Source organism: Dermacentor andersoni, chromosome 9, assembly GCF_023375885.2.
Source record: "Dermacentor andersoni chromosome 9, qqDerAnde1_hic_scaffold, whole genome shotgun sequence".
NCBI classification, from domain to species: domain Eukaryota; kingdom Metazoa; phylum Arthropoda; class Arachnida; order Ixodida; family Ixodidae; genus Dermacentor; species Dermacentor andersoni.
In genome coordinates this window covers 33,214,387-33,241,343 of record NC_092822.1, presented here as the reverse complement: position 1 = coordinate 33,241,343, position 26,957 = coordinate 33,214,387, and the positions used below count along the sequence as shown (strand labels likewise).

Below are 26,957 nucleotides of genomic sequence, written 5' to 3'. Positions count from 1 at the left end.
ACTGTTCTGCCCTGTCTTCAGCTAAAGATAAATACTTCACTCATGACCTACCATCTCTTTTAAAATCTAACCTCAAAGTTGTGGCACATTATAAGCCCAGATCAGGACCCCACTAACATTTCTTTACACAACAATAACACTCCCATTCCACATAATCAGTGTGCTTCTACTTTAAATACGTATTTTTCTTCTATATTGACCACAGAAGATCAGGCTAATCTGCCAGATGCTTCAGAGTTGAACTACCGATCCATGTCACCAATTCAAATAGCAGTTGAAGGGGACGCATGCCTGATAAATATCCTGAAGCTAACCACATCCTGTGGCGTTGACGACATTATTTCTAAAATTCTGAAAAACACCATCATAACATCTAGTAAAATTATGTCTCACATCTTCAGGCAATCTTTAGAGACTGAACTGCTGCCTTCAGATTGGAAGATAGCAAAGGTCATACCCATATTTAAGTCAGGTAATGAACGCGCACCGGAAAACTACCGTCCAGTATCATTAACATCTTTATACTGTAAAATTCTAGAACATGTAACTGCATCAAATGTCTACAGTCACCTGGAACCCAATGAATTTGTCTTTTCTAACCAACACGAACTTTGGAGGAATTTCTCTTGTGAAAAGCAATTACTATAATTAACAACTGATTTGGATGCTAACATGGAAGTGGATCACCAAATTCATTGTGCCTTTCTAGACTTCTCAAAAGCGTTTGACCTCGTTGCACATTGCCGTTAGATTTTGAAGTTATCTGCTCTTAAATTAGATTCCCTTACATTAACATGGATTCGCAATTTCCTTTCTCATCACCAGCAATTCGCATCAGTTAATAATTTGCCTTTCCTCTTTTGCACGTTACTTCAGGCGTACCACAAGGCAGCATTCTTGGGCCATTACTATTTCTAGTTTGCATTAATGACTTACCCAATAACATTTACTCAGAGGTGCGCATTTCTGCAGACGACTGCATTCTTTATCGTTCCATCAAATGTGTCGATGATCATGCAACCCTGCAAAAAAGAACTTGAACTTATTTCTCTTTGGTGTAAGACTTGGCTAATGAAGCTTAACGTTTCTAAATGTAAAATTATTCCTTTTAACCGCAAGCCTACTAAATCTACGTTTCCTTATTACATAAACAACATCACTATTTTGCATGATACTTAATATAAATATCTTGGTGTTAACCTAACTTCGACTCCTTTGTTCTCAAAGTACGTTGCATACATATGCGCCAATTTAAGATCATTAGGGTACATAAGACGCAAGTTGCATAATTCTGCTAAAAACATTCGCAAACTAGTTTATCTAACATTTGTTCGACCTCAGCTTGAATACGGCGCATCCGTCTGGTCTGGCCATCAGAAATTCTTGATCGAACAACTCGAATGTATCCAGAATAGGGCTGCGCGTTTTATTTCACGTTGTTATGACTATGACAAAAGCATAACGCAAATTAAACTCCACCTCTCAATACAGCCCTTGCATGATCGTCGTTATATAGACCTGCTATCATTATTTCGTAAATATGTCCATATTACAGCTCCATCAGTCCTGCCTCTTCAAACTCCACATTACAGATCACACCGGCTGTACAATCAGTTCAATTTGATGCGCATCTACGGAAGGACTAATTCATTTACCTACTCCGCTCTTCCAAGAGTCATTCGCCTTTGGAACAATCTTCCTAACGCAATCGCTTATGAGAGTGATCAGGAAAAAGTCCGGCATCTTCTAGCAACGCATTTTTCAAACACAACATAACCTAACGTGTTATTTTTTCTTGAGTGTCCCGTTACTATTGTGCAACTCCACCCCTTAAATACTGTTTTATTATAGCCAAATATTGTCCCGCTCCCTCTGTAATTCTATTGGTTATGCTTTACTTTGTGAAAATTCCTTCTTCACTGACCTCTCGAGTTCAAGAGCATTCGGTTTGTCTTTTATACAATTTTAACACGACATTACTGTATGTTCGCGTACTTCTTACACTGTATTTTTTGTATATGTATTCACATGTGTATTCTAATTGCTGTATAATCTTTGAGTGGTACTCTCCCCCCTTACACAAGGCCTCTAGGGGCCTGTAAGGTATATTTAAATAAATAAATAAATAAATAAATAAATAAATAAATAAATGTGTATATATACATATATATAAGAAACAGCAAAATTACAAATGGGAGGATTAAATAAGCATCTGTGAGTTAGGGAGAGTAGCCGGAGCCATCTAATTCGGTACCAGCAAACCTTTGCATAATGTTCCCAAGAACAAAAAGAAAAAAGGCGGCTATTTATTCAGTCCAAAGGTAAGACTCCGAGTTATTCTACTGTGCGAAGGTGGATGACCAGCCGAGCCGCGTATAACAATATCAAAATTAAAGTAAGACAACAAAACAATATAACACAAATATGCATGCATGCACGTTGTCATGTTTATTTATATTTGCGGCTATCTCTTCACCCCAGCAATTATGGCTTTATGGTCGCTACGATAGAAGGCCATGGGCTATATTTTCTTTTTTTTTTTTTGACGACACTGGAGACGTTCATAGAGAACGTTAGGTCTATGCACGACCGATATCGCATCGTGGAGACATCGGTCTTGCTGTAGCACCGAAGGCCGCCACTTTCCAAGAGAATTACCAAGAACCAATTTCCGTCGGGACGATACACATCGACGTTAAAGTCACCCACAATACGAGAGGGTTGGGGTCAACCGCGAGGATCCACCCAAATGTGTCGATCATAAGATATTCAAGGTCCCTCTCTGACGCTCCGGGGCGAGCGTAAACGGTGGCGACAACGATTCCGTCCCCAGTCTGTACGATGCACGCGTCACCACATTCCACGGCAAGGGTATCGCCCGTCGTCGGCAAGGCACAGGGCACACCGGCCACCCTGTCGCTGTTTGCGCAAATCGCAACGCATCGAATAAGCATCCATCCCTGGTGTTGACACATCGGGCCTCAAACACCGCTGGGCACATACGCGGATGCGATTTTGCCTTGTGCCGAAGCTATTTTAGCCCTATACAGGCCGCCATAATTCTTGCCTACGCACATCACGAAACGCTGGAAACTAGTCTAAGACAGCTCGCTGTGAGAAAGCGCCACAGTTCAGTCTAGGCGATCAATGCGGGAAATGCTCTTCACGTCCACCTTATGTAAAAGATTGCACGCATATACCAGCTGATGTAGCTTCCACGCAGCAAGGGTGCAAACTCAAGGTAGAACATTTTCGTTTCATACAGAGTCCCCTCTTCAAGTTCAGGTTCCGCCACGTGAGTATACAACACCTAAATTAGGGAGGCTATTTGCCGGAATGGTGGCTTCAGGGAGTACATGGGGCGTACTAGAATGCTTGCCTTCAAACACCTTTTCGACTCAGCGTTTACTGCACATTTCTTACATTTTTCTGTAACCTTGGCGACTTTGCGATACGCTGAGCTCTTGACTGAAAATTGAGCAAGCTGTCAAAAAAAATTTAGTTTTGGGCTCTTACGTGGAAAAATCACTGATTATGAGGCACATCGTTGTGGAGGACTCCGGACATTTGGACCACCTTGGGTTCCTTAACGTACACCTAAGTCTAAGCACATGGCTGTTTACGCATTTCGCCCTTATCTAAATACGGCCGCCGTGGCCGGGTTTTGATCACGTGACCTCGTACTTAGTAGCCCAGCACCATAGACAAAAGAAAGAAAGCTGTGAACTATGGCGCCCTGCGAAAGAGTTGCGTGAGGAGGAAAACAAAGAAGACAGGAAAGATAGTATGTATTGGTGTTTTGTCGATTCGACCTATCTTTCGGAGGAGCGCGGCAAGCTAAATACTTTCGAGTTTGTGCTCGTGTTGGGACATACTTCATGGTAACGTGAGCTCTAAAAACTTGGAAATTATGAGGCTTCTGGCGTTGCCCAGTAGAGAGGGAAAAAGAAAATGAAAGAGTTAGTGATAATAAAGATGCATATATGAAAGGTAAGGTTGTTACCCCGATGAGTTGAAGCCTCATCGAACTGCTGTCCACGCGGTTATACAAATGTCCTTAACCACTTGCGAAGGATTATCCAAGTACTAAAATGAACGGAAAGTCTAGTCACATAAGAGCATTTAACTTCTACAATTATTAATTCAGGACAGAAGTGGAGCTTCCGAAGAGCATGATACTGAGTTCATCCAGGCCAACACGGAATTGAAAAAAATGGCAAACAGAAAACCCAATAAAAAAAAATTGCCCCCCACCATTTTCATTTTAATATACTGTCCTCAACCTTGGGGGTTCGCGCTAAACGTATTTGGCAAAACAGAAACTGCTTCTGATATCCGCAAAACACCACTAAAGAAACGGTACAAGTGAATACTGGTAGAAAATCCCTATTTCTCTTGTTTTACCACATGTCTCAACTATATTAAGGCGACAAATATGCGCAGCGACAAATCTCTGTTCCATTATAGGGAACTTCGCTTTTGCACCCCACGGTTCTTGTGGTTTCCCGACGTTCGTGCAAACACACCTCCAACCGTCTTCTGCTGATCTCCATTGCGGAGATGTTTACTTTATCCCTGCTGTTCCTGAACTCCAGTCGTTCAAGGGTAGCACCGTTACCTAAATATACGACCAGGTAGATATCTCCACTTTCTGGTGTAACATGTTCCGACGCTTCCTTATCTTTACCGCAGCAGGCCCATGCTCCTTCTATCTTGGTGTATCTCGCTTTATAACAGCGCATGCTGAGCCAATTACTCCGAAAAAAGATTTCCCTTGAGTTATCGAAAAAGAAATTCTCTCTTAGTTTCATTTTCATTCTTAGTTATTCATAGCCGGTTTCTTTACCACTGCCTCCACCTATGTGACTGTCCCCAGCCACTATGCCATTGCGGTTAACGTTCTCCGTTGCTATGCTGTTTACTATACTGGCTGAGATTTGGCTGGTATGCTTCCTAGTTCCTAGTGCGACGCCCGCTACGCCCTGGGCGGCGCTCATGTAGCTGTTAGCTGCCAGGGTTCCGTTCCTTCCGTGCAGCACCAGTTGGCAGGCGTGCTGCTCCGCGCAGACATGTCGCTCCCGCATACAGGTACAACATCCTCCGAGAAGTCCTAGCAAACGCTTGACCTTGCTTTTCCTGTCAATGCATTGCCCGTCGGCCGAAACTTTGAATCAATCAATTGCAGCACAACTTCAACGGCGCGCTGTCCCTCTTATTGTCTGTATGCATCTACGTATTAACCGTGTAAGCAAAGGCTGATATGTTTCAAACGTTAACTCAAATACATGTCTCTGGTATAAAATAGTATGTTCTTACACTAAAAGACCGAATTTATGGTAGAAATAGTCTATTACTTTTCCTCCATGAAACAGTCAGCGAAATTGCTGATGCACCATTTCATAAAAATGCTCAAGTACTGCCAGAGTCGTTACGGCGGATTAGTAAGATAGCTTGCATCTAGCATTATTGAAGCATCGGCTCCAAAGCAGTGCTGGAAGCAACTATGTCTTTTACTATGTAGCGCATGGACTTGAACAGTTCTGCGAACGAATGCCTTGTGTAAAGTAGTGCAGTTATTGTGGCATGCAAGTGTTATTATATCAAAGCAGCTAATGCGACAATATGCGCTGTGTGGCGTTATATGCCTGTTTTTCACGGAAGCACTAGATCACGATCACGAAGTTTATATTTTTTTAGAAAATGGGGGGGGGGGGGGGGTAATGTTCAGCATGCAGGAAAAGAGTGAAGTGTGCGCCTTTTAATTATATACCAAACTGCATTTCAAACCCGCCTTTCCGGCTCGTTTAGAAGCTTTATGCAATATGGCTACAACGTTGCCTTACTTGCCTGAGAAATATAAAATATATACGAGAAATTTCAGATTTAGGTGGATACAGGGGCCGCTTTTTATCAGACGCTTTCCGGAGTTTGAAGCCTGTAGTATAATTATGTGCTTTAAAAACATGCAGCAAATACTCGTATTCTCCAAGCTTTCGTGCGTCATAGCAGACGCTTAGTTTGTTTTAAATTGTCTCCTCTATGAAACGCGCGATGTACGATCTTCATACATCGTTAAATTACGAAGCATATTGTGAGTGATGAGCGATATATCTTCCCTCCGGGTAGATATATTACTGTCTTTGTAGCAAACTACGTATCCAAGCGTAGCAGAGTGCCGTACTGCCGTTATCCGTAATGTACTCCAGCACCCCATAAGGCAACATATAAAAGTCGCATAGTTGCAATTTGATGAAAATGGGGGAAATCTTAAACGGAATGCGAGACGAAACTATGGTTTCCAGGCATAATCCGAAGCGTTGCACATAATTGCACAACAGAGAAATTCAAACTTCGACATAGACATTTACAGAGATGCTTCACGAACGCTATATTCATTCAAGGAGTGCAGAAATGGGCGGCGCAATCTTATGAGCTAGAATACGTGGACGATGAGTAGCATTAGCTTCGTTATACTAACAGGCATGCATGTAAATACGCCTTATGCACTTCGGCATCGTGAGCCAAGATAAACGCCCATAATGTAGCGACTTCAGCTGCTACACCGGTTGGCGGTCCGCTCCGGGGTTGTAGCCCGCTGAGCAGCGCCTTTGCTGCGGCGGCCAATCGAGCCTTTGTTTTCTCCGTGGCTCGTAACCGAATCCTGTAAACATCTTCGCCCAGGGCAGCTCAATGGGCAGATGGAAAGAATGGGCTGGAGCTAGAGTATTGGTGACGTAACAACGTGCGTGGTGTGAGCTTTGGACCACCTGTGCACGTGAGGCGATGTGTGATGACGTCATCAGCTTCATACGACAACCATGAGGCACGCCGTAGTGGGGGACTCCGAAAATTTTGACCACCTTGGGTTCTTTAACGTGCACCTAAATCTAAGTATATGGCTGTTTTCGCATTTCGCCCGCATCGAAATGCGGCCGCCATGGCCGGGTTTCGATCGCGTGACCTCGTGCTTAGCAGCCCAACAACATAGCCAACAAGAAAGAAAGCTGTCAGCCATGGCACGCTGCGAAAGATTTGGGTGAGGAGGAAAACAAAGAAGAGAGAGAAGATGTTTTGTATGAATGTTTTGTCGATTCGACCTCTCTTTCCGAGGAGCCCGGCAAGCTAAATACTTTCGAGTTTGTGCTCGTGCTGGGACATACTTCATGCTAAAGTGAGCTCCACAAACTTGGAGATTTTGAGGCTTCTGGCGTTGCCCAGTAGAAAGGAAAAAAGAAAATGAAAGAGTTCGTGATAATAAACATGCATGAGGATGAGGTTGTTACTAGGATGAGTTCAAGCACCATCGAACTCCTGTCCACGCGGTTACACAAATGTCCTTACCCACTGGCGACAGAGTGTTCACGTACTAAAATGAAATGAAAGTCGAAGCACACAAAAGCATCTATCTTCTATTATTGTTAACCTACGGCAGAAGTGGAGTTTCCCAAGTATTCTCTGGTGAATTCCTCCACATCAACATAGTAATAAAAGAACAATAAAACAAACAACTGAATAACAGAAAAATTTTCATCCACCATTTTATCTTTATTGTACTGTCCTCCATCTTACGGTTTTCCGCTGAACTAATTTGCCAAAATAGAAAGTGTTTCTGATTGTCGGAGAGGCACCGTTAAAAAAAAGAAAAAGAAACAAAAAGAAAGCACGGCAACTTAATGCTGGTACTAGATCTCTATTTTTTTATTTTGCCGTATGTCTTAACTATCTTAAGACGACAAATATGCGCGGCGTCAAGCTTTCTGTTCCATTATAGGGAACTTCGTTTTTGTGCCTCTCAGTTTTTTGTGCTCTCCCGACGTTTCTGCCAACACATCTACAACCACAGTTTGCAGACCTTTATGGCCGACATGTGTACATTCTGGCTTCCGTCCCTGAACCCCCAGCCCATCAAGAATGCCAGCGTTACCTAAACCTACAACCGCGTAGATATCTTCGCTCTCTGACATATTATGTGCCAAAGCTTCCCTAGCTTTACCGCAGCAAGCACATGCTTCTTCTTTCTTGGTGTATCCCGCGTTATAACTGCGCGTTTTAATGCATCCTGACCTTGCTGGGAAAAATTTTTTCTCTTCATTTATCAAAAAATGTTAGTTCTGTCTTATGTCTTAGTTATTCATAGCCGGTTTTCTTACCAGTGCCTCCGCCTAGGCGATTGTCCCCAGCCACTATACACTTGCGGTTAACATTCTTTTCTGCTGTGTTGTCTACTATACCGTCGCGTTCCCGTAGCTACGCTTCATACTTCCTAGTGCGACGCCTGCTACGACAATGGCGGCGCTCGTGACGTTGGCGTTAGCGGGGACTGTGTTCCTTGTGACCAGCATCATTTGCCACGCGTGCTGCTTCGCGCAAACATGTCGCCCCCGCAGGCAGATACAACATCGTTCGAGAGTTTCTAGCAAACTTAACCTTGCTTTTCCTGTCAAGGCATCGCCTGTCGAGCGAAACTTCGAATCAGTAGAGTGCAGCATAACTTCAACGGTGCGCTGTCCCGCTCATCGTTTTTGTGCCCCTACGTATTACCCGTCTCAGCAAAGGTCGATATGTAGCAAAGGTAAACTCAATTACACGTCTCTTGACTAAAATAATATGTTCTTAATCTAAAAGACACAAGGTATGATGGAAATCCTCTATAGGCTTTCATTGTTGGACCAGTCCTCGAAATTGCTGATGCGGCATTTCATAAATATGTTCAAATATTGCCAGAGTTCTTACGGCGGCTGAGTGAGGTAGCTTGCACGTAGCATTATTAGAGCTTTGGCTCCGAAGCACCCCTTGAGCCCTCTCATTGTGTTGCTATGTAGCGCGAGCAGTCGAACAGTAATGCGCACCTATGCCTTGTATAAAGTATTGCAGAGAAAATGTGCGGTTTGTTAGGTTCACTATGTAGGAAAAGATAGAAATGTGTGCGTTTTAGTTATTGACCAAATTAAAAATTCAAACTCTCGTTACCGGCTTGTTTAGAAGCTTTAAGCAATATGGCTACAATGTTTACCTACTTCCCTGAGAAATTACAAAAGATAGCACAAATTTCAGACTTAGATGGAAACAGGGGACGCTTTTTATAAGACATTTTCCGGAGTTTGAAGCCTGTTGTATATATGTGCTTTAAAAACATTCAGCAAATACTGGCCTTCTCCAAATCTTTGGGCATCATACATTTTAAAAACTAGGGAGGGTATCGCAGGAGTGAAGCAGCCGATTTACTCTTCAAAGCGTTGTTTTACTCTAGCAAAATGTAGAGTGGAGGGAAATGTATTAGTCACTCCGTCAGCAGCGAGAGGGTGAAATATGCTTTTCACTCTGCCCTTCTGAGAGAGCGTAGAATGCCCGTTCTTCTCTTGCGGCAACACAGAAAAAAACGTAGCGTAACCTTCGGCTTCAACTATAGGAGGCTGGCCCCGAACATAGCGATCTGTCACCCACGCACGCTGAGCAAAGAACACACCGTTTTGCTTCTAAGAGAACAGGCAGCCACAGTTCAAAGGAACGCGGAGCGAGCGCTCTACTTTTTCACTCGGAGTTGCTCCAGCGCGCGCGCGCTCCACATCGCTGGACAGCACAGCACCGGAGAGAGGTGATCCGTCCATCGAGCAGCAACGAAGGCCATCCAAGGGAGATCGTGTGTCAGCCATCTCGTGTCACCACGAAAACACGACAGCCGTTCGTTGCATATAACATCAAATCCTCCACGCTAAGTGAATTCTAACTTAGGTGCACATTCTGCGTATATGACATGCTGTCGCCAGGAAGTCGCCGCAGCGCTTAGCCGACGCGATTGACAACGGACGAGGCAAGCGCGCTGTGTTTCTCGATGTCAGTCTGAAAAGCCAGTACTCGCGATAACGGCATGCGATTTTAACGCTTGCGGCTATCCGTAAGAGTTTTGAAAATCGCAAACGCTGCCAGAACCATGGTATGCTCGTAAGACGTGAGGCGAGAGGACACTTAAAATGGTTCGTTCATCAGCCCATGTTTCGGAGCCTATGCGAAGCGTGCGCGTTTTGTGTATTTGAAGACGCACAAGAGGGAAGTCGTGGCACACCGCAGGAATCAGTCTTATCCCCCTTCCTCTTTAATTTAGCAATGATCCGATTACCGGAACAACTTCATCAGATTCCAGATCTACACTACAGTCTGTATGCCGACGACATCACCCTGTGGGTGGTCAAAGGTAGCGATCGAGATATAGAAACCATGCTACAACACGCTGTAGACACGGTTGAAAACTACGTGACCGACAAAGGCCTCGCCTGCTCCCGCAAAAATCAGAACTCTTTCTACTCAGAGCCCCTACATCCCGCAAATCCGACACTGCACCACCCTCAGAAATTACTCTGCGAGCCGGAGGAGGCGCCATCCCGGTGGTGACCACCATCCGTGTACTTGGCCTCTTCATGCAGGCTCACGGGCACACTGGCAACACAATTCATAAACTGGAAGCATGCGTTCAGCAGACGATGGGACTCATTTCAAGAATTTCCAACCGACACTCTGGCATGAAAGAAGCCAACCTCATAAGGTTGGTACATGCCTTCGTTCTCCGCCGCATCACTTACATCACCCCGTACCTCTGCCTCAAATTGGCTGAGAGAGAGAAAATAGAGGGAATTATCCGGAAGGCCTACAAACAGGCTCTCGGGCTACTTATGAGAACGGCCAATACTAAATTGCTAGCCCTAGGTGTGCACAACACTCTCGATGAACTTGTGGAAGCGCACCTTATATCTCAATACGAAAGGCTAGCTCAGAGTGCCGCCGGGCGAAACAACCCCCAGAATCTCGGCATCAACTACGAGTCGATGCAAAGCATTAAAGTAGACATTCCTCACGATCAGAGGCGCCATCTCAAAATCAATCCACTCCCTAAAAACATGCACCCCGAATTCCACAAGGGAAGGAGGGCCGAGTGGTCCAAAGCCTTACATAATAAATTCCATGCCTTCAAAGACGTGGTCTACGTCGACGGAGCAGAACACATAGAACGCATCTGTATGTCCCTTGTACTGGTGGACTCCTCAGGTCAAATACGCGCTGGTAGTTCAATCCGTACCAGAAGCTCTGAAACAGTGGAAGAGGCGGCTATCGCTCTGGCAATAGCCTCGACACATTGTCATTAAATTATTAGCGATTACAAAGGAGCAGTAGGAAATTTTGCGAAAGGTCGGGTCTCGGCACCCGTAAAACACATAGTAGACACCAACCAACACCCACGACCAATCCAGATCATTTGGGCACAAGCACACTCCTCCTTCCCCGGCAACGATGCCGCCCACACCGCCACTCGAGGACTCATCAACCGAGCACCCGGACGGCTCACGCTAGGATCAGAGAGGGATCGGATGGTCAGTTACCCGGAAATAACTCACCACTACAGGTTAGCCAGGGCAGTGTACCCGCCAGCACACAAATCGCTTAACAAGCGACAAGAAGTAGCTTGGAGACGACTTCAGACAAACAGCTACCCCAACCCCGTAGCCTATCACTACTACTACCCGGACCAATACCCTAATACATGTAAGCATTGTAAGAAAAAAGCGGATTTGTTCCATATTATATGGTCATGCCCAGCCGAAAATCACAAAAATCACGAAATATGTAATACTGAGCAGTGGGAGGCCGTGTTGCTCAGCTCCGACCCTGACCTGCAGGCCAAGGTCATCAAGAGAGCAGAAGAAGCCGCCCGGGCCCAGGGGCTCGTGTCTGCCTAGCAACAAGGTCATCCATCAATACCTTGTTTTCAAATAAAGTCTTTACTCACTCACTCACTTCAGTTTGGCAGTCTTCTGTGTACGGAACGCTGTTGAAATGAAGAGGCACATAAAAGAAAGCATCATTTTGCTTGCTGCGTGCTTTCGTTATAAATAAAAAAAATTATGGGGTTTCACGTGCCAAAACCACTTTCTGATTATGAGGCACGCCGTAGTGGAGGACTCCGAAAATTTCGACCACCTGAGGTTCTTTACCGTACACCCAAATCTAAGTACACGGGTGTTTTCGCATTTCGAGCCCCATCGAAATGCGGCCGCCGTGGCCGGGAATCGATCCCGCGACATTGTGCTGAGCAGCCTAACACCATAGCCACTGAGCAACCGCATCGGGTGTTCGTTATAAATAAGCCACGCTAATGATGGTGTCTCGACCATGGATAATCTACGGCCACTGAAGTTATGTGCAGCGCCAGTGCTAGTGAGAAACTTTGCCGCAGGCATTCAGCTGCATGCCGCAAGAGGTCATTTGGGCGCGTTATCTTGAACTTACTGAAAACGCATGAGGAATTCATGCTTTATGGTGAATAAAGTATAAACCACATATAAGCGATCTTGCGCGTGACAGCTACAAGCGATGCGATGGAGAAGGCTGTTGGGTTAGCCTGTCGCCTACAAGTCGTACTCCGTGCGAGCGACGATATTGAGAGACGTCTGCCCGGTGTTGCCGGTATGAGGGCTGCAAATACGCGTCAAAACTGGCGTGACGCGTGCTTTAGTAAATTGAGTTGATTTATTTTACTGTAAAATGTTGCATAAAATATTTTTGAAGGGCTTGCAGTAGGTTCTTATCTTTGCACGTATAAAAATTCAATCGTTTACTCGTTCCACGCGACAATCGGTAGTATTTCAGTGATGTATATCCAGCTGCGGCTTCGCCCTACTGTCTAGTCGCTCATAGCTCTTCCGGGCGACGATCGACAAATTTTGGGTTTCCAGAACCAATTGATGTGTTAAAACGACGGCCCGTTTTGTCGTTCCAAGCCATCGCTCGTCGCCGTAGCGCACTAAATTGCTGTCATGGTGTTTAGCCCTAAGACTGAACTGTTTTTGCTCATGTATTGAAATGGTGCGATTATATGTCTGATTTTATGTCTCCTTTGGCGGTTTTCGAGCAGGGTCCGAATCTGAAAGGATGCTTATGTCAACGAACTAGGCGAATTGTCAAGCAGCGAGTTATGCATCGGCATCGAATATTACGGATACTGTGTGGACTTACAGTTGCAGGGGCGCTTTGCATGCGCTTAATGTTTTTGACATGCCTGTGCATTTGCTAATGTAAGTTGCCATTTCAGTGTTATGTCATATGAACAGCTAAATCAACCTTGTTCTGGGGGTTACAAGCGTAATGTACGTATCTTGCAATTGCGCGCAGATCAAAATGTGTTTATCGCTTTATTATCTTTGTGAAGAAATAAAGTATCAAAATAAGATGTTGCTTCGATTACGTGTTGCCAGTCGTCTGTCGCGCACAAAACACAGAGTTGGTCTAATAAACTAATAACTTTGGTCTAACTGCAACTTTTAGATGCTTCAGGAATGTAAAATGCTAGATTTCAAACTGCAGCAGTAGTCGAGTCTATCAAAAATGAACTACATTGCGCACCTCGTAAATGAAAATAAGTGGGTGCCTCTTAGTAAGCATAGATGCAGGCCGCATTGAACTTTCTTGTTATTATGGAAATGTGGGTAACCTTGCCATAACAAGCCTTGTTGCCCTTTCTTACAGGCACATCCAGTCATATCCATTGAACAGGAGGACCATATTTTTATCCGTACTGAGCATCATGCTTACAGATATGATCCTCAAATTATGGCTTGAGCAGTGGCACAACCGACCGGAGATGATGCGGGGGGCACACTGGGTACGTGCTTAGGATGTGTCACAAGTGCTGTTTGCGACCCACTCGACTAATGACAGACTTATGCCATCTGACAAGGACCAATATTCTATTCATTGGCTGGAGTATTTTCACATTGGTGCTGAACGAGGATGAACTTTCGGTTACTGCTTTTTTGTTTAAATCTAAATATCCTACTCTTTTGATATTTTGATTAGGGTGACTCAATCTACTTGCCAACGAAGTCTGCTAGTGGAGGTAGAGATGCGCTAAATCCAAACTGAGAGCATCTGAGTAGAACACTTGTTCATCAATTGGCGGATGTGAACATATAGTGTTAAGCAAAAGCCCCTTAGTTTCATGGCTTCTGTAGATATAATTTTTGTAAGGCGAAATAAAATAAATCATTTTTGCACATGGTGAATTTCTGGACTTAAGATAGAGTGCACAGTGAGGCGATGTATTAATTTTTCCAGAAACAAATTTACTTGTTTTGAGACGAAGATTCTGTGACATGCGATATTTTTTCTTACTTTAGCGCACCTTAACCACTTCAGTAGGAAAAAAGCTTTGGTTTCAGGTCGTTGCTTCATTGTGCAAGTATATGCATAGTCGCATGCAAAATCCACCTGCATAGAAGGGATATGTGAAACAGAATGGTGTCATTCTCAATTTATGTTTTGCTTGTTTGTTTGTCTCTTTCGTGCATTTCCCTGCCTGTACTTATGCTTATGTCGCCTTTGATGCATCATATTCATAACATCAGATTTTTGGTTCACATCTGAAGCCATGCTATACTTTAGTTAGATTGCATATTCAATGAATCACAATAATTGATCATGTAATTATGCTAGCTCCTCCTCAGAAGTAAAGCATTCCTACCGTAATGGGATTGAAAAGCTACCATATATGACAAGAAATTTGATGGGTCATATTTTAATGTCAATGCTCGTTGCAGTTTTCTACTCATTTGCTACACACTAGATAATATTGTAAAATTAATTTTGTCTATTTCTGTGAAAGTGTAACACATTAATCCCCAAAACACCAGGAAGCTACTTTCGGGAGGAGGCCAACCGAATAGGAAATACCATACGCCTTTGTACCGCGTTGAGACCGGCAAGATATTGCTGCAGAGCCACGACAAGCCACACTTAGAAACAATGGGGTGCAGCCCATACATGAATAACTTTATGTGAAATATAAGCAAAGCTAGCTAGACACGCGACCTCACATGAGAACGTACAACAGATTTCTAAATGCACTGTACTCTCAATTGGGAACAACCACACGCTACAGGACGTTATCAAATGAGATACTATCTTAGAATATGGCACACAAGAAAAGTTTCTTGCAGAATTTATCTACATTACCAGCCCCATGCTTAGCAGCTCATCTGGTAACCTCCGCCATATAAGTGCACGCGGTTTGTACCGTAATGTGGCACATATTTCTCTTCGATCATAGTGTCAATACTTTGTGAGTTTGCACACGTTTGTTCTGTTTAACTTTCCATTGTCTGGTTTATGTTTCAAAAGAAGGAGCCAATTGAAATTAAATAATATTTCTACACTAATACTGATGGAATTTTAGAGAATATACTTATGTTTTGTTACAAGATGTGTTCTAAAGTTCATGGGCATCATTGTAATATGATTTTATGTGTTTCTCAGTATGTTTCTGAAATGATGATTTAGTTTGTCTTGTGACTGATTAATAAAGATTTTGAATTTTTAAGAGACAATGTTTCATTTGAGTAAGTCGGCGAGTACAGATTACATTCCATTCACCAAGCATAAGTGCAGGAGCTGCTTATGAAGGAATCAAATATTCCCAACCTGTAAGTATTGCGAATCCCTTCTAACGTGACCATGGATCTACATCGTACTTTCATACTATTTGAAGAGTACTAGCATTCTGTTCTTAAGGAGTATAATCGCCGTTTGAGAGAGTAGAAACACTCGACTTGGAGGAGTAGATGTGCTCGGTTTGGAGGAGTAGAAGCACTCTGTCTGGGGGAGTACTATTACCCCTGTGGGGAGAGTATTAGCACTGCGGAATAGTACTAGCACTGCCTTGCGGTGGAGTAACAAAACTCCGTGAGGAGGAGTTGTCCTATTCTCTCTCAAAGAGCGTCGATGTACTCTATAAAAGAGAGTGAAATATGGGACAAGCAGATACTGCCCCAAAAAGAGTACCCGGAACTCTCTTAGTTTTTCGAGCGTACGAGGTGCGTAGTTGGTTTTAAACGGTCTCCTCCGTGAACTGTCCGAGACATGTTGTTCATACTTCGTTTGAGTAGGAAGCATATTTCGAATTATGAGAGATAAATTTTCTCTCCCCTTATATTTACTATAATCTTTGTAGAAAGTTACTGTAGCGTTGGAGAGTCCGGTACTGCCGTTATCCGTAATGTTTCCTCGAGCCCCCAAAACAACTGGAAAACACACAGATTCGATCCAGTGAAAATGAGGGAAATGCCAAGTCTAACGCTTGACGAAACTGTCACTTCCTAGCATAATCCGAACCGTTGCATATAATTGCACAACAAAGACATTCAAACTTCGACATTGACCTTTATATAGGGATGCTTTATGAACGCTGCATGAAATCAAGAAGGGCAGAAATAGGCGGAGCAATCCTTTGCGCTAGAATGCTTAGATGATGAGTATTATTAGCTTGGTTTTGCGAACAGGCATGCGATTAAATACGGGTTAGGCACTTCGTCATCGTGAGCGATGATAAACAGCCATATTATAGTGATTTCAGTTGTTACAGCTATTGGTGGTCAGCTCCTGGGTTGGATCCCGCTCAGCGGCGGCTTTGCAGCGATCGCCACTCAAACCTCTGTTATCTCCTCTGCTTTTAGCCGAATGGTGTTAACGTCTGTGCACCGGGCAGCTGAATAGGCCAAAGAAAAGAATTGGCTGGAGCTAGAGAAGTGGTGATGTAACAGCGTGACAAGTGGCCTGTGATACGTCACATGAGAAGTGAAGCACACGTGTGGGTTCGTGCTTCCGGTTCTGTGTCTGATCCTTCTAAAGAAACACTACACTTGGATACTTATGGTACTTAAACAAAAAAATCCGGGAGGGGAACAGAGATTGCAAACGCAAAACTTCCTCTTCTCCCCCTTTATAAGGAAGAAGCGAGGTTGACCACCAAATGTACCGTTTTTTTTTTTCTATTTGCTTACTCTGTCGCTTTAAACTGCATACACGTGCTCAGTGTTGTGATTCCATGTGTAGAGGTGGTTTGAAAGCGCGACGGTTGCATTCGTTACTAAATCTCGTGAAAATGTTCACCCCATTGTCAAAGGTACATATTAATGGCGGGCTATTCAATGTGGGCTAATGTATAAGGGAAAATATTGTAGAAATGGAAGTGCAGCCTAACTGTAGTAAGTTCTGTTGAAAGTATTCACTCACTATTTTATATTCGATCATCATTCCATCCCGGACCACGCTAATTTTTCTTCAGCTGCGAAGCTTTCCTTTCGAGAAACCCGTACGGGCTTCCTTTGTAGCCCTTAGCTAAGTTTGGGTGGATGTCTCATTCTCCCTTTAATATCATTGAAGAAAAGTAAGTGTTTTCAGTTATAACGAATCGTAATTATATTTCGTGGTAAGCAGTGTTTTTTATCGTGAAGGACATTGTTTGCCTAATGTCATTTTAATGTAGAATACTTGCGGCCGCGAACTGTGGGCTCTGATCTTGCAGTGCCTATCGCCAGAATTTCTAGAACGCTTACAAAACCTGACATGTCAAATTGCTACCACATTGTCGTTTTTGTTTTTCATCTTTCACGGAAATGGGTGTACAGTTACAGGCACCAATAGGGGCGCTGCCCTTTCAAATTATTTCACGAGTGCACAAAAGTACACAAAATATGCGTTAAGAAATAAGAGGCAGGTGGCAAGAGAAAGAGAAGAGGGGATGGAGGGAAGGGCGGTCGACGCACCAACCAGCCTCACCGGGCGCCGCTAATCCACGTGACGTCACTGGGGTCAACGCACCCTATACGTGAGCGTTGTGAGATGCCTGGTGGCTGCCAGGGCGCTGTCTCTTCTACCCGGCAGCAGTTTCCCTACGGCCTGTGTCGCCACAGGTCGCATCGTTGCAATATTGTCACGTGGTGGTGACGTAGAAGAACACAGTAGCAATACTGTGAACGAGAAAACTAAATTTTATTGGGCGAACTTGTGCCCACAAAACAGGCTACACTTATAGCACAACGAAAGCGGCGAACACAGTCGGCGATCGTCGGAAATCTGATCAGCGGGTCAAGCGCGTCGGCTTTTATACAACAGTCGTCGAATGTTCCAGACTAATCGTTGGGACCCGCATGCTTTCCACAAAGTTCTACAACATTCGAGTCACGCGATGAAATCAGATAATACAAGGTTCGGCGACAACAGACAGCGGTTAGAAGCATCGATAACTTTCCAGAAACTTCGGATACATGCAGACGCGTCCCGCGCTGTGCGATAACATTTGTTAGGCGGCGAAACGTGGTTGCCCGTTAAACATAAGTACACGTGTCAATACCCCCCTCTTAAAAAAAAGCATCGACCCGATGCTGCATACAAATGAAAGCAATCAAGAAAAACACCCGTAGTAAAGAAAACAAAAATAAGGAAGTTCGTCAGCGTCCGTAAAAGGGTTTCAGACGCACCACGTGGACCACTTCAGATCGTGCGCGGCGCCGCTGTGAATGCGAAATGCCGTCTGGCACGACCTCATAGTCCAGAGCGCCAATACGTCGGATGACCTTGTAGGGTCCGAAATAGCGTCGCAGTAGCTTCTCACTGAGTCCTCGTCGGCGTATCGGGGTCCATACCCAAACACGGTCGCCGGGCTGGTACTCGACGAAGCGTCGTCGGAGGTTGTAGTGTCGGCTGTCGGTCCTCTGCTGGCTCTTGATCCGGAGGCGGGCGAGCTGTCGGGCTTCTTCGGCGCGCTGGAGATAGCTAGCGACGTCAACATTCTCTTCGTCAATGACGTGGGGCAGCATGGCGTCGAGCGTCGTCGTCGGGTTCCTGCCGTAAACCAGCTTAAACGGCGTGATCTGTGTTGTTTCTTGCACCGCAGTGTTGTAAGCGAAGGTTACATACGGCAGGACCGCGTCCCACGTCTTGTGCTCAACGTCGACGTACATCGCTAGCATGTCGGCGAGGGTCTTATTCAGGCGCTCCGTGAGACCATTAGTTTGCGGATGGTAGGCAGTTGTCCTCCTGTGGCTTGTCTGGCTATATTGCAGAATGGCTTGGGTGAGCTCTGCTGTAAAAGCCGTTCCTCTGTCGGTGATGAGGACTTCTGGGGCGCCATGTCGCAGCAGGATGTTCTCGACGAAAAACTTCGCCACCTCGGCTGCGCTGCCTTTCGGTAGAGCTTTTGTTTCAGCGAATCGGGTGAGATAGTCCGTCGCCACGACGATCCACTTATTCCCGGATGTTGACGTCGGAAACGGCCCCAACAAATCCATCCCAATCTGCTCGAATGGTCGACGAGGAGGTTCGATCGGCTGTAGTAACCCTGCTGGCCTTGTCGGTGGTGTCTTGCGTCGTTGACAGTCTCGGCATGTCTTGACGTAACGGGCGACGTCGGCGGTAAGACGCGGCCAGTAATACCTTTCATGTATCCTCGACAGCGTCCGGGAGAATCCGAGGTGCCCAGCAGTGGGATCGTCGTGTAAGGCGTGCAGTACTTCTGGACGCAGCGCCGACGGAACAACAAGAAGGTAGTTGGCGCGGACTGGTGAAAAGTTTTTCTTCACGAGTAGGTTGTTTTGAAGCGTGAACGAAGATAATCCACGCTTAAATGCCCTAGGGACAACGTCGGTGTGCCCTTCCAAATACTCGACAAGGGCTTTTAGCTCCGGGTCCCCTCGTTGTTGATCAGCGAAGTCTTCCGCGCTTATTATTCCAAGGAAGGCGTCGTCATCCTCGTTATCTTGCGCCGGCGGGTCAATGGGGGCGCGTGATAGGCAATCGGCATCTGAGTGTTTTCGACCGGACTTGTATGTTACAGTGATGTCGTATTCTTGTAGTCTGAGGCTCCACCGTGCCAGCCGTCCTGAAGGGTCCTTTAAGTTAGCTAGCCAACACAACGCGTGATGGTCGCTGACCACTCTGAATGGCCTGCCATATAGGTAGGGGCGAAATTTCGCTGTAGCCCAAACGATGGCGAGGCATTCCTTTTCCGTTGTGGAATAATTGCCTTCCGCTTTTGACAACGACCGGCTAGCGTAAGCTATCACGTGTTCATGTCCATCTTTTCTCTGGACTAGGACGGCACCGAGGCCTAGGCTACTGGCGTCAGTGTGGATTTCGGTATCGGCGAGCTCGTCGAAGTGCGCAAGTACGGGCGGCGACTGCATGCGTCGTTTGAGTTCTTCAAATGCGTCGGCCTGCGGCGTTTCCCACTTGAACTCGATGTCACATTTAGTTAGCTGTGTCAGCGGCTCAGCGATGCGTGAAAAGTCCTTGACAAATCGCCTGTAGTAGGCACACATGCCAAGAAATCTACGCACTGCCTTCTTGTCGGTGGGCTGCGGAAACTTTGCGATGGCAGCTGTCTTCTGCGGGTCGGGGCGGACTCCAGACTTGCTGATGACGTGGCCTAGGAACAGAAGCTCATCGTAGGCGAAGCGGCACTTTTCTGGCTTCAGAGTGAGCCCTGATGACTTGATGGCCTCGAGTACTGTTGCGAGCCGCCTAAGGTGATCGTCGAAATTTTCGGCGAAGACAACGACGTCATCCAAGTAAACGAGACAGGTCTGCCACTTCAATCCTGCTAAAACCGTGTCCATCACGCGCTGGAACGTTGCAGGCGCCGAGCACAGTCCAAATGGCATAACCTTGAACTCGTAGAGGCCGTCTGGGGTGATGAAGGCGGTCTTTTCGCGATCTCTTTCGTCGACTTCAATTTGCCAATAGCCAGACTTGAGGTCCATCGACGAGAAGTATTTAGCGTTGCAGAGCCGATCTAATGCGTCGTCTATCCGTGGGAGGGGGTATACATCCTTCTTCGTGATCTTGTTCAGTCGACGATAATCGACACAGAAACGTAGGGTTCCGTCCTTTTTCTTTACCAGGACAACAGGGGATGCCCACGGGCTTTTCGACGGCTGGATGATGTCGTCGCGCAGCATTTCGTCGACTTGTTCTCTTATAGCTTCACGTTCCCGCGTCGAAACTCGGTAAGGGCTCTGGCGTAGTGGTCGAGCGCATTCTTCGGTTATTATGCGATGCTTTGCGACTGGTGTTTGTCGAATCCTCGATGACGTCGAAAAGCAGCCTTTGTATCGTCGAAGCAGACTTCTGAGCTGTTGCTGCTTAATCACGGGGAGACTTGGACTTATGTCGAAGTCTGGCTCGGGAACTACGGTTGTCGGGGTAGATGCGATAGAATCCGAGAGGACAAAGGCATCGCTGGTTTCCACAATTTCCTCGATGTATGCGATCGTCGTGCCCTTGTTGATGTGCTTGAACTCCTTGCTGAAGTTTGTCAGCAACACTTTCGTGTTTCCTCCGTGCAGTCGAGCGATCCCTCTTGCGACGCAAATTTCACGGTCGAGCAGTAGACGTTGGTCGCCTTCGATGACGCCTTCTACGTCAGCGGGTGTTTCGGTGCCGACCAAAATAACAATGCTGGAGCGAGGCGGGATGCTCACTTGATCTTCAAGCACACTCAAGGCGTGGTGACTACGAGGGCTCTCCGGCGGTATTGCATGATCTTCCGACAGCGTTATTGACTTCGACTTCAGGTCGATGACTGCGCCGTGTTGGTTGAGGAAGTCCATGCCGAGAATGACGTCTCGTGAACACTGTTGGAGGATAACGAAGGTGACAGGGTAAGTCCGGTCGTGAATGGTAATTCTTGCCGTGCACATTCCTGTCGGCGTAATCAGGTGTCCTCCAGCGGTCCGAATTTGAGGGCCTTCCCATGCAGTCTTAACCTTCTTCAACTGGACGGCGATGTGTCCACTCATTACGGAGTAATCGGCCCCTGTGTCGACTAAGGCAGTGACTGCGTGGCCGTCGAGAAGCACGTCGAGGTCGGTGGTTCTTTGTCTGGCGTTGCAGTTGGGTCTTGGCGTCGGATCACGGCTGCGTCGTGTTGATCTGAAGCTGGAACGTCGCGTCGTCAAGTCGTCTTTCGTCGGTGTAGTCTTGGCTTCCCGACTTCTTCGGGACGGCGGCGTGTCGTCATTAAGTCGTCGAGATGGTTTCTTCGTCGTCTTCGTCGGCGGCGGAGGATCTTCGTCAGTTCGACGAACAGCAACCGCACCTCCATCGGTTGCTGCTTTTAGTTTTCCGGATATGGGCTGACGGACCGGCCCCGGGCTGGGCCAGTGTATGGTCGGTGCTGCGGTGACAGGTAGCGGCCTGGTGACGGTGAATGGGAAGCTCGTCGAGGGCTCCACTGAGTGGCGGCGAGGTAGTCGGCGATATCGCGAGGTCGTTCGCCAATCTGTGGCCGCGGCGCGTTAACGGCGAAACCTCGCAGTCCCATCTCCCGGTATGGGCATCGGCGGTAGATGTGCCCCGCTTCTCCGCAGTGGTAGCAGAGCGGGCGGTGGTCAGGAGCGCGCCAAATGTCCGTCTTCCTCGCGTAGGTCCGCTGGGCGATGGGTGGTCGTGCTGGCGCTGGCGGTGGCGGACGACGGAACTGCGGCGTGACAGGGCCCTGGCGCGGTCGCGGAGGGGGACCTTGACGGCGTGCGACGGCGGCGTAGGTCATCGCTTGCGGCTCAGGCTGGGGCGATACAGGGGCTACTCCAAGTTGTTGTTGGAGCTCTTCACGCACGGCGTCGGCAATCGAAGCCACTTGAGGCTGTGATGGTGGGAACAGCTTTTGTAGCTCCTCCCGCACGACTGCTCGGATAGCCTCGCGCAGGTCGTCGGTGGCCAGTGATTGAACTCCGGCGTAGTTCGTCGAGTTTGTGCGGCGGTCGAATTGCCGGTTTCGGATCTCGAGTGTCTTCTCGATGCTGGTGGCCTCGCGAAGAAACTCGTCCACGGTCTTCGGTGGGCTTCGTACCATTCCGGCAAAAAGTTCCTCCTTCACACCACGCATCAGCAGGCGGACTTTCTTCTCCTCGGGCATTTCAGGGTCGGCGTGGCGGAAGAGACGGCTCATTTCTTCCGTGTAGATCGCGGTCGTCTCATTAGGTAGCTGCACCCGGGTTTCTAATAGCGCTTGGGCTCGTTCTCGGCGTACGACGCTTGCGAACGTCTGCAGGAAGCCGCTTCGGAAAAGTTCCCAGGTCGTTAAGGTGGCTTCTCGGTTCTCGAACCACGTCCTGGCCGCGTCTTCCAAAGCGAAGAAGACATATCGCAGTTTGTCGTCGCTGTTCCAGTTGTTAAAGGTAGCGACTCTCTCGTACGTCTCGAGCCAGCTTTCCGGGTCCTCGAAAGTTGAACCGCGGAACGTCGGAGGCTCCCTGGGCTGCTGCAGCACGACGGGTGACGCTGGGGCTGCCATTGGGGTGGACGTGGTGGCCATCTTCCTAGTCGTCTCAGGCAAAAGTCCGTGCTCCGGGGGCAGTCCTTGCAGCCTGCGGCTACCTCGCTGGTTCTTGGCGACGTTGGTGTCTTCCGAGTGAGGGCTTGGGTCACGGATTTGTGGGGGCGTCCGGTACATGAACGCAAAGCACCTCCACCAGATGTCACGTGGTGGTGACGTAGAAGAACACAGTAGCAATACTGTGAACGAGAAAACTAAATTTTATTGGGCGAACTTGTGCCCACAAAACAGGCTACACTTATAGCACAACGAAAGCGGCGAACACAGTCGGCGATCGTCGGAAATCTGATCAGCTGGTCAAGCGCGTCGGCTTTTATACAACAGTCGTCGAATGTTCCAGACTAATCGTTGGGACCCGCATGCTTTCCACAAAGTTCTACAACATTCGAGTCACGCGATGAAATCAGATAATACAAGGTTCGGCGACAACAGACAGCGGTTAGAAGCATCGATAACTTTCCAGAAACTTCGGATACATGCAGACGCGTCCCGCGCTGTGCGATAACATTTGTTAGGCGGCGAAACGTGGTTGCCCGTTAAACATAAGTACACGTGTCAATATTATGACACCATGCGAGCAGCTCAACCGCAACGCTAACCGTTCGTACGGCTAATAGCGCTCTGCCTCGAGTCAAAACATATAATTTTGATGCCAAAGTGTCAAATGGCCCATTGAGCGAAAAAGCCGGCGTCGATATTTTGTAGCAGCAAAACGGCAATTCAACTCGCATTGCCGTTGGCTGCGACGCCACATCCCGAGTGCGCCTCTACGGAGTGGAGCGGTAGAGAGGATACAGCAGCTGCTGAAGGGAGAGGGCATCGCCGCGACGCCACGTCACCCTCGCTGTCGATTTCTGCACGAGTGCTTCCTCGCCGGAGCAGAACCAACCCCTCATATATAGTCGGCGGACACTACCTGCAAAAAAAAGATTAAACGCATAACCAAACTAATTCACAAAAATTCACTAATTAACATTATAACTAACTACCTTATGACTCATATTGCAATTTACAAATTCTAGACGTGGAACTCGCAAGGCGCATACACTTGGAACAAATTCTCAGTATGACAACAGTTTCGATATACTAATTCCCGACCTTTGCGGAGAAACGCATTGGCGTTGCAGTTTTACCTTTGCGCTTGAATACATAAAACGATGTTTTCATAATTAAGTAACGTGAGCGCCAATGCATTTCTACGAAAAGTTCAGGACATAATATCTCTAAAGTGTAGTCATCCTGCGAATTTGTTCCAAGTGGATCCACCTTGTGAGCTACCCGGCTAGAATTTGTAAATTGCAATATGGACCATTAGGTAATTAGTTTAAAAGTTAATTGGTGATTTTTTGCTAAATGGCCGATTATGCAGTTGATTTGTCTGGCGAGTAATGTCCGCGTCTTCTAGTAGACCAGCTCATGAACCCGGCCACAGGCAAGCATAAAAAATTTTTGAAAGTGCTCGCTGGAACACCCGCGGCGGCTTGCACGAACATTTATTAAAGAAAATAATAATTAATCTAAGAAAGCGTTCTTAAATGCTCCGTAGACAACGCCTAGTCAGCACAAGAACGCGTTCTTCAATTCCTAATTATTTTCATTATTAAACGTCCGTGCAAGCCGCTCCCGGTCTATAAGGTGCGCTGTTGCTCAAATTATGCCGATAATAAACAGTATGATTTAGTTTCTAAATGACGGGACTAGTTGAAGAAAACGAAAACAAATGGAACGCAGCAAACATCCGTGACGTCATGCTACCTTGTGCGACCGCCACAGAGTATAATGGGGACGTGGTGATTTCAACGTCGTCACCGCTCTTTCGTCGCGCTGGGCTTGGTAACGGAGACTTCGGTGCAAGGAGCACGAAGTCATAATGAAGAGTGCAATAGGCCTGAAATCTACGGGGCGCTAAGTGAACCCATCGTCATTGACCCGGCGATTCGGCTCAGTGACGGAGACGGGGCAGCGTATTGCCCTCCGCTGCTTGCATCAGCGTTGTGCGCGCTCATGTTGTTAAAGACACTAGCGTTCCGGCTGAGCTTCTGCACCTGTAGATTGGTCTTTGTGAAACCGGCAGTGAGTGTAAAGCTCGCGTTATCTAATAGGTCGTGGGGCGCTGACCGTCACCACCGGTTTCCCGTCGATACCATCTCGTGCACCATCATGGCGCGACGCCGGCAACACCACCGGTAGTGCTTGTCATCCCACCGTTCTGAGATGCCCGGTAGCTACCCGGGGGCTGTTTCTGAAGTGAAACAGTAGTGTAATTGCATGCTGCGTCGCGTCAACGTGCAGGTGCCAGATGTTGTTCTGACTTTAGTTAGAACACCGTCCGAGGTGTTGCGAGTTGACACTATAGACATTGCTGTCATTGTTGAGGCTTCGCCCTTAGGGTGAAACTGCGAAACATTAATTAATTCATTCAGTCATTCATAACATCCCACTGTGTAGTTTTCGTTGGAGCAGTCTATTCTTTGATTTTTTTTCTTGCTCTCTTCTAATGAAGACTGATAATTAGTGATGTGGAATCCCGCTTTTTGCAAATTTTTTCTTCAGCTGAATACATCAAAAGAATAGGCATGTGTGAAGAAAGATGCACTAATAATTTATCTGTGTGCGTTTAAGTTGCGCTCCATGCTAAGGATAATAATAATAATATATGGGGTTTTACGTGCCAAAACCACTTTCTGATTATGAGGCACGCCGTAGTGGAGGACTCCGGAAATTTCGACCACCTGGGGTTCTTTAACGTGCACCTAAATCTAAGTACACGGGTGTTTTCGCATTTCGCCCCCATCGAAATGCGGCCGCCGTGGCCGGGATTCGATCCCGCGACCTCGTGCTCAGCAGCCCAACACCATAGCCACTGAGCAACCACGGCGGGTCCATGCTAAGGAATATCTGAAGAAAGAATTGATGGGAATATCCGGGAAAGCAGGTGGCCTCGTCTTCCTTTCCGTCTTACTGTCGTGAGCCAAAAAAAAAGAAACTTTATTCATCGATGTCTCCAGACTGCGTCATCGCCTTTTATGTAGGTGGAGCCTCCTAGTGGTCAAGGCAAAAAAAAAGCACGAGAATCTTTCTTTTTCTCTCCTCCCCCACCTATCCTACCCTTCGCTCGCAGCTACGGACAACTGCAACAACTGCGGTGAAGTGGCGACCTTCGAACACTCCTTCCTGCGGTGCAGTGCTTGCGAGGAAGAAACCCTTTGGCTCTTCTGCATCTTCCACGGGGCGGTCAGCCGTTAACGTCGATGCGCTCTTGCGGTCACGTGGTCCCTCTCGAGTGTGGGAGGAAGCTCACGAAACGCTCGGTGACTTCCGGACGAGCCCCGCCACCCGGCTTCTCCACGTGACCTCACAGTGCCGGTGTGCGGGGCCCACGTGACAAACTTTTCTGGAGGAAGTCATTAAATGTTGGAACTGCGGATATATACGCCTAGCCGGTCTGTTGAATAAATCTAAACTTTCTCTTTTTCATCCTCTCTTGACTGCTGTTCTACGTGCCTGTCCCCCAGTCTCCTTCTCCTCCCCCTTCTTCCTCCCAATCGCAGACCGATATTCAGGCGTGTTATCAGAAGACTGCTCTACACGGTTACTGAAGTCAGCACTAATTACATTTTCTTACTTTTCAGTAATTAATTTAATAATTGATGACTTTATTTATTTATTTATTCAATTATTTGTTTAACTAAACAACCAATTCTTATTACATTGCTCGTTCTTACTGCTTTCGTTTGTATTTTGGCTTCATTTTCACATTCTGTGAATAAGCAGGCCGAACATGCCGCCAGCCGATCAT

The 26,957-nt window shown here is 46.8% G+C and overlaps 1 long non-coding RNA gene across 7 annotated transcripts in view; it reads right to left on the bottom strand.

Moving 5' to 3' along the window:
- Positions 1 to 26,957, bottom strand: part of LOC129383818 (uncharacterized) — a 514,476-nt gene that overhangs the window by 33,512 nt on the left and 454,007 nt on the right. For 6 of the 7 annotated variants that reach the window (XR_011890290.1, XR_011890292.1, XR_011890293.1 and 3 more), the window contains 2 exons: positions 16,003 to 16,064; positions 937 to 1,022 (listed from right to left, as the gene is read on the bottom strand). The exons of the other annotated variant lie outside the window; for it this stretch is intronic. This is a non-coding gene — a long non-coding RNA (uncharacterized lncRNA). The remainder of the gene's footprint in view (positions 1 to 936; positions 1,023 to 16,002; positions 16,065 to 26,957) is intronic. 7 annotated transcript variants of the gene reach the window in all.